We start from the raw sequence: 8,733 nt of genomic DNA on the forward strand, positions 1-8,733 counted from the left end.
TCATTTTTGTTTGTTTGTTTTCTCTGTATGTAGTGTAGGCTGACCTTGAACTCACTATATAGCCCAGGCTGAACTCACAGCAATCCTCCAGCCTCAGTCTCCCAAAAGCTGGGCTTGCAGTTGTGTGCCACAGTGTCTGCTGCTGAACTCCACCGTGAAACTTCCACTGTGCTATGCAGGTATTTCTGCACCAAGAGCGGCACAAGGACCACCAGCCTCTCTCTTTGTGTGCCTCTCTCGGCATGTGCCGCCTGGGTCTGTGTGTCTCTATCTCTTCCTTTCTCTTGTTCTCTTTATCTCTTTTCCTCCTCACACCTATGCTACTTTCTCCTGACAGTAGCTGACCAGCCCACCTTACATATCACAGTCCAAATCCTCACAGAGCCAGTTTTAAAAAGCTAATGATTATCTTTGCTTTGAACCAGGTCTCACAGGTCAACTTCCAGCCCTTGTGACAGGCACAACACCTGGCCAGGCTCTGGCCACTTTCACCTGAACCAACCAAACATAGCTCATTTGCATAAGGGAACAGGTGAGGCAGGTGGACGCCCCGATGTTTTTATCAAGAATGTTTTGTTTGCACTAAAGTGTTGACAGGTTTGCTTATCACCAGATCCCAAGAATGATTTTCACTGTTGCTGAAGCTGTTCTTCACACCTAAGCGTTGCTCCCCAGTGGCACTGCAGCCTGTGTATGAGGAGTGGTAAGAAGAGTAGGCAGAGGGCGGAGGCCTCTGCGCAGCAGTTGCGGGTGCTGGGCGGCGCTGGTGTGGCGGTCAGGGCCGAGGAGACACCTCCTGTATTCGAAGGCTGCTGCCCCTGCGAAGCCTCCTCCCCTGCCCCGTTCAGTCGTACAGTTTTGAAACACTCCTCGAGCTCTGTGTATCAGATGAAGGCTCTTCGGGAACTCAGACCAATCCTGCCGGAATCACTGGTGGCATCTCCTGCTACAATGTCCCCTGACGTCAGACGCCTTCAGTTCTGTTGAATCAAAATGTGCTGCCTGAACGCATATTACTTCCTCTAAATTTTAAATTTCATTGTTTCACTGTTGAGGGCTTTGCCCACTTTTAAGAACATTCCCATAATAGCAAAAAATGTAAGGTATAGGTCATTTCATGTTGAGTGAAAAAGTAGAACAGACTTCACGCCTCTGAAATCTGACTTCCAGGCTTCTATCCTACACTTCCTACTTCTTTTTTTTTTTTTGGTACTGGGAATCAAACTCAGGACCTTGTGCTTGCCAGGCAGCTGCTTGTGCCACTGAGCTATCCCCCCAGCCCTACACTTCCTACTTGAAAGAAATTAGTATCAGTGGCACTGACTCCTTCCTGAACGCAGTTGTATGGAAGTGACAGATGATAGATAAATACATGGATAGATCTATTTTACCACCACTGCAAACAGCATACAATGCAGCCTCGCCATCCCCAAATGCCACCCAGTCTCTCTGCAGTCATAGCTGAGCCCCACAGAACCCAGTAAGCTCACACCTGCTCTCTAGCAGGCAGCTATGAAAGCCAGGGACTTTCATAAAAATTGAAGCAAACATGATACAGCCTTGTATCACAGCAGTCTTGTGCATTACGTCTGGGTACATTGGAACACCATCAAATGATTCTTTTTCCTTTATGTAGCACAGGGCCGACAGGTTCTCACTATGTAGATCAGACTCGGAGAGATCCTCCTATTTTCAGCCTCCCAAGCACTGGGATTACAGGTGCACACCACCACATCCAGTCTCAGACACCACCTCCGCATACCCCGGGGGCGGGGCATGTATGGCACACCAGGGATCGAACCCCAGTCCCTGCAGCTGCCTAAGCAGGTGCTGTAGTCTGCTGAGTTATCTGGCCGGTCCAATAATTTTATTTTTATTTTTGCTTTAAAACCATAAAAATTAACAAGAACAAAAGTACTTGTTATATTTGCCTGTACATTTGTCACCTCTGCTGTGTCTCCTTTGTTCTCAAGATTCCAAGTTTACTTGTAGTACATTCCCTTCATTTCTGAAGTTTCTGTGAGTGGTTCTTCTGGCAAATGCATGCTGGGGGAAAATTAGAGCTCTTTCATCTGAGAATGTCTTTAATTCATCTTCATTCCTAAAGGATATTTTTTCTGGATTTAGAATTTTCAGTTGACGGTTCTTTTCTTTCAGCACTTTTATAATATTCCACTTCCTCTGGGCTTTCTTCAATTTTGCTGAAAAAACACAGTGTTTTCAATGCTGTCCTGTAAGGGAAGCACCAATTGCTTTTCCTGAGTTCTTTCCTTTTAGAGATTTTCTTCTTCATTGTAGAACGTGGGTGCATTTCTTCAGCCTTTTCCTCATTGGATTCACAAAACCTCTTGGGTCTGCAGGCTGGTCTTTGACAGATGGACGACATCTCCAGCTGTTCCCTTCAAGCGCTGCTTTGCTCACTGAGTCCTTTCTTCTCTACTTCAGGAACACCAGCAACACTCGTGGAAATGTTTTGTTATTGCTGTTGCGTCCCCTCGGCTCAGCTCGGGCTTTTCTCTGTGCAGACCGGATCTTATCTACTGACCACCTCCAGGCTCACCGGCTTCTCTGTTGCGTACATTTCGCTGCTGGCTTGCCTCATAAATTCTTACATTTCTATATCTTAATTTTCAGATCAAAAATTTCCACTTAGTCTCTCCGGCTTCTATGTCCTCGCCGACATGGTCTAGCTTTCTACTTGTTTCAAGGTATTTGACCTTATGACAGCATTGAAATAATACTTGCATTGGAGTTTCTTTTTTCTTCCAATTAGTCTAACACCTTTGTCTCTGCAGCGCTGGTGTCCGCTGATCATCTTCTCCCTTTTTCTTCCTAGGTTGAAATTTTTTGCATTGAATCACAGACAATTTGAATACTGTACTAGTTATCTATCACTGTATTATAAGTTATCTCAAAACTTAGTTTCTTTAAACAACCTTTATTATCTTGCATGTGGTTGGGTCCTCTGCTTCGAGGTTTCTCGAGGTGCTTGGTCAGTGCGTTGGCCCATGGTCTGTCAGCAGATCTGAATCAGTTCAGGGAGGGTCTGAAAAGTCTTCTTCTTACCCTCAGCTCTCATCTCCTTGCTGGCTGTGGACTTGAGGGCCTCACCACCTCGCTGGCTCGTGACTGCGGCCCATTTCTGTTCTTTGTGGCACGAGTGTTTCTCACATGGCAGATTGCTTCATTAAAGTACGTAAATCAAGGAGAAAACATGTGACCGTATTAAATATAAGGAGCACAGAGACAAGAAAGAGTACAGAGCTTATAAGTGTATTTGTATAGAAATACCATGCATTAGCAAGGCTAAAGTCATGGCTTTGTAACCTGTGGAGGGCTACCTGGGCTGCTCTCCCTGAAGGAAGACAAAGGCCCTGCCTCCATGCACTGATGCATACAGAGCTGACAAGAATAGTCCCTTATCCCCTCTGTTGGCTTTAAGCCATGTGCCCACCTATAGCACCCAAGTAACATCTGTGAGCCAGGCTGAGAGAGCCACGCTGTTGGCTGAGAACAAGCCTCTGGAACAGGGGCTAGGACTTTGCAGGGCATAGATTACACATGAAGCCTGGGACCCAAAATACTGGACACTGCCCCCAGCCCATGACATGCAGATTACTCTCTGTACATCCTTCTCTGTGCAAACTGCAGAGGTAATTGTGGGCCTCCTACGTGGCCCGGTTCACAGCACTCGGTACTTCCCACCACTCTCACAGTTGCTCATCTCCGAGCCACTCCTCTCCTCACAAATTAATGAAGCCCAGGTTCACTCCTTGGTTGAGGCCTTTGTTCTTCTTAGCATTATTCTGACTGGACATAGGACCCCTAGGCTCCCCACAACTACAAATACGCCTTAGTGTCTTTATTCTCACAATGGGCTGCACTGGAGTGGTAGTTGGAATGAACTCACTAGAATTCCAATCACTTTTCCATGGGATTACAAATATGGATTTTCCCAGCCTATGGTGAGGTCCAGAAAGGCCTCCTTCTATACAATCCGCTCACAGAAATGGAATCACATGGATTTTACCATAATCTATTTATATAAGTTCAGTCAGGTACAGCCCATACTCAAAGGGAGGGGGTCATTCAAAGGCACAAAGCTAGTAGGTGATAACGTTTAGGGGTTCTCCTAGAAATATGCTTACTGCTGGAAGCAACCCAAATGTCCACCAGTGCTTGGATGAGTAGACAAAAATCTGTCTTATTACACATGACTAAATATTATGCAGCTTTTAAAAAGATGGAAATTTTGATGACACATGCTACAATATAGATGAATATTGAAGACATCATGCAAAGTCAAATAAAGCAGGCATTGAAGAATGAGTACAGTACAGCCCTACCTTATGGGGTACTTAGAAAGTCGATTGATGGAGAGAGAAGAGTGAGAAGTTAGTGTTTAATTTATAGTTTCCATCAAAAAGATGAAAAAGTTTGAGTAAGATTTTTCAGTCTCTTGGGGGTGATGATTACACAACAATGTGGCTATCTTTATGCCGCAGAACTGTACGCTTAAAATGTTTAAAATGGTAAGCTTCGTGTTATGTATGTATTTAAACACAATTTGGGGAGCAAGAGGGATCTATTTACCACATACATTAAGAGATTCTGAGTCTCACTTAAATCCCATAGAAAATGCTAATATGGTTTGTCAGCACTTGTCCTGAGTGGTTCAGCCTGCGCATTTCATCCAGCCCTTCTGTGAGGCCTGGCCCAGTGTCACATCAGTTTTCAGAGCCATGGCAGCACTAGGTGATGCTGCCCCACGGTGTGTGTGTCCTGGTAGTCAGCCTGGCTCCTGCCAGTGGCTCTGACGCAAGGAACATGCCTCCAAATCTGCTCTGTGTAAAGTCAGCACCATGCAGCGGCACCGCAGGGTGAGCTGAGAATTCACAGCTTTAAGGGGTTGCTTCCCCCCGGTTTTGCTGTCATGAATGTTCCAGTCTGGGCTTGTTTCAGTACGCTGGGCCCTAAATTGACTGTCTCACACTTCCTGTGGCTGAGATGAGCCCCGTCCAGGCCCAAGTAATAGAGGAATAAATGCAGACACCAATGTTTCTTTTGCTAATTGAGATAATAGTCCCTCAGTGGGGCAAATGGTTCTTCCCCACAGAGTTTTGGCTCCTGCAGGTTCCCATTGCTGCTGTTTTCACCCAGGATTGCTTAGGAAGCTAGTTTCCAGGAAGACAGGGAATTTCATCCACTTTCCCCACATACTGCAGTTGCGAGGGCTTCTGGAGGAGGTTCCCTTCATGCCCTGAAGCCCTGACGGGACTTAGGGTTCAGTCAGGTTGAGCCAGGGGAGAGGAAGGGGCGCAGTGGATGCTTGGTTTTCCTTCAGGCCCTCCTTCAGGCCCTCCTCCTCCTCCCAAGCTCCTGCACCCATCCTCTTTGCAGAGCCCAGATGTGACTGTTGGATGCAGTTTATCCAGCCAGAAGCCGCCTGAGCGCCCAGGTGGTCACTTGTGCTTGGCCCATTTCTCCTCACCTGCAACAGCCTTTGGTGCTTCTGGAAGGCTCCACCCCCTCATGACCCCTCCCTTCACACACCTGCTTACCCTGTTAACCAGAATTGGATGCTTACTATGCACCACAACCTGCGTGCAGGCTAATACCCAGTCTATAAGATGTGTAGAGCTAACTCCATGTGCCCTGGCTTTTCTCCTATCCTTGTGCTAGCAGCAGATACACGAGAAGTGAGTTTGCTGTGTCCTTGCGGCGTCTCTAGGGCGGTGAGCCTGCAGCCGTCCTCACTCCAGCTCTGGGGGTGAGGCTGAGGGCGCTGGAAGGGTCATGTTTTTAAGCACACAGGTTGTGGTTTTTGAAAGGACAGAAAGGATGAAAGCATAACATCCTGCAGGATTGCTTTCTGCTGAAGCCCAATTGATGTGACATCTGAAAATAATCTAATAAGTGTCTTGTTTTCAGCCTGCAAATGACTTTGTGAAAGTTGGGAAGGAAATTCTCCACTTAAAAAAATAAGAGAAATTGAAATAGAGATTGTGGGAAAGAACAAAGATGGGAAATTATGAGAGTGCTCTGAATTGTTAATAGCATTTATATTTGTAAAAATGAATCTCTCTAAAAACCTGGAAGTGCCCTAATAATTTTACATTACCTTATACAGCACATGTCCCCAAACCTGATGACCTCAGAATTCAACGGCTTATTTCCATTTTTTAGGACATTATGAAGACCTGAAGCAGCTACACCATCTACAGACTCTGGATTTAAATGTATGAGCTCCTTGGCGTGCAGTTTTCCTATACACTCTTACTTTTGGGGAGAAATCAAGGGACCAAAATGTATTGCACTATTTTTATATAAAATAATGGTATTGGTCAAGAAAACAAGATTTGAAGTGGAAACTACGATGAGGCTGGTAATGAAGAGCAACGGCCAGGCTGAAGAGGCATGGGGCAGCCATGAGGAGGGGCAGCAGGCTATGCTGAGGACAGACACGCTGCTGGCCAAGATAGGAAGACAGCGGCCCGGCGGGTGACTTACTCCTCGGCGGCAAGTAAAGCGAAATGCGAGGGACCCCAGGCCTCAGGTAGGAGGGGTGGAAGGATGGAGAAGCCTGCTCTTACCCCGGTGGTGGAGGGGTGACTTAGAGCTCCCACAGTGCTTTACTAATATATAAGTCAAATGCTGCTGGTAGCCACAGGGATAACAGCCAGCTTTACTTCATGAATTTCTGGTTTCTAATGATGCACTTGAGCTTAATTTTTACAGCTGCCCTTGTCTTAATGTTTTATTTTCTTCTCCCTGGGGTTTAATGGTTTCTAGTTACAAATCTGCACGTAAAGCAGCTTGCCACCGTCAGGCGGCACATGGCCTTGGTGGTTGTGGCATTTGGGTTGCACTGGTTCTCGGGAAGGGTGAGTGCTCCTGTGGGCAGAGCAGCGAGTTCCTCCTGTGACTGGAACACGCAGCACGGGCTCAGGACATGCACTAGACATCCGACAAAAGGCCGTTTGCGAACAGCAGCTCACCAAGGAGTCCTGCCATGAGGCACAGCGCCTGGGAAGCTCGCCGCTCAGTGCTGGTGCGGCTAGGCTTGGGGTCAGCATGCTGAATCTAGGATGCATTAGGTTCCTACCATACCACCTCGGTGCCGCTAGCCTGGCACGACAATTTCCTGAGGCCATATGCTGCTCTTTAGGGAGGGATGGCTTCCGTGCCTGATGGCTCTGAGTACTGGCTGGCGGGTCACAGCTTGGGCACGATTCTGTAAGTCAAAATGCCATGGCTGAGGCGATCCAAGGTGAGACAGAAGAGCCAGCCTAAGTAGACTCAGGGAAGGTCAGGCTGGCTGCAGGCTTGCTGCAGGGTGTTCGGCTCACTTCCCTCCTTCCTTCGCAAGGACATTTTCAGAGCACAGCCATGGGCACGCCACCCTATCAGGCTGATTCCCTGCCTCTGCTCTCCCACACAAATAAGATCAGCAGAGGGCTGATCTTACAGTAAGTTATGTCCAGGGCTCCTCAGCCTGCACTCCCATCGGAGACACATCAGTGTGAAGTCGCACTGTTGGGAAATCTCTTCGGCTACCCCTCTTAATCAATACCTCTGTTCATGATACATCGCTGATGAATATGGGTAATGATTGGGTGCCCATGAGTCAGGTGGCTAAAAAGAACTGCGCCTGCCCGAGAGTCAATAGATACTCCCCCCAGTATTACTCCAGGCGATTCAATACTCCCAGCCGCCCTCCTCGAGCCCCTACCGCTGTGACCCTCTCGTCCTCATTGATAGATCAGCTTTATCCTCAGAGCGGCTTTATTAAATTAGTAGCACTTAATCTACTATCATATTGTCAGCTGACACAGAGCGAGCTAGCAGGCAGCAAGTCTCCTAGGGCCCGGGGGACCGACTGGCCACAGCCCAGCCAGTTTTGATTAGCTTTATGCCAAGAGCTGTTTCCATGGGTGCCTCTGCACCAAGCAGGAGAATTTCCGTCCCAAGTAATGTTGAATACAACTGTTCTTTTTAAGGAGAAGGGTTGTTTGAGGGAGAATTCTTGCCAATCACAGACATGTGATGAAAAGATTGTCATTATCCCGGGATTCTCTGTAGAAGTGCGTTAGCACAGCCACCATACTGAGCAGCCTCATGCCGCCCTAACGCTGCCTCACCTTTTTCTTCTTTGCCCTCACCTCAAAACCTTGCTGTGGGTGCTCAGAGTAATCAAGCAGGGAGCTCGCCAATGCCCTGAATGCCCTGGCAGGTGCCCCCAGGCAGGGACCTGCAGCCACGTGGCCCCGCCGGGTAGAGGAGTCCTGTCCAGAGGCTGGCGCCAGTGGTTACCGGAGTCTGGAGTTCATAGTCTGGATTACAGGCTGAAGGAAACAGGAGATGCAGGAAGGATGAGCCAGGAAGTCTGGCTTTGTGGATGAGGCAAAAACCCTGCGTTGGCAGGGAGACTCCAGGGCAAGTTAGTGTGCGTCGGCCTTCGGGTCTACCCAGGGCAGATTTGGGGGCGGGGGCGACACTAAGCATTGCTGAGTAATGCACTTTCTATATGCTTCTTCCTCTTGTCCCTCCGAAAGTATCAAGGGAATTGCCACCAAATGCAACATCTTTCCATCGGCTCACTTTGCTTCTCGATTATACTAAGCACAGTCTGCAGGGGAGCCACTGTCAGGAGAGTAGAAACAGGACAAGCATCTAATCTGAAGAAACACAAGGGCGTCGCGCTGGCCCATGCTGGCCGCGTGTCAGACAGGC

The sequence above is a fragment of the Octodon degus genome, unplaced genomic scaffold (genome assembly GCF_000260255.1).
Source record: "Octodon degus isolate 3935 unplaced genomic scaffold, OctDeg1.0 scaffold00044, whole genome shotgun sequence".
Taxonomy (NCBI): domain Eukaryota; kingdom Metazoa; phylum Chordata; class Mammalia; order Rodentia; family Octodontidae; genus Octodon; species Octodon degus.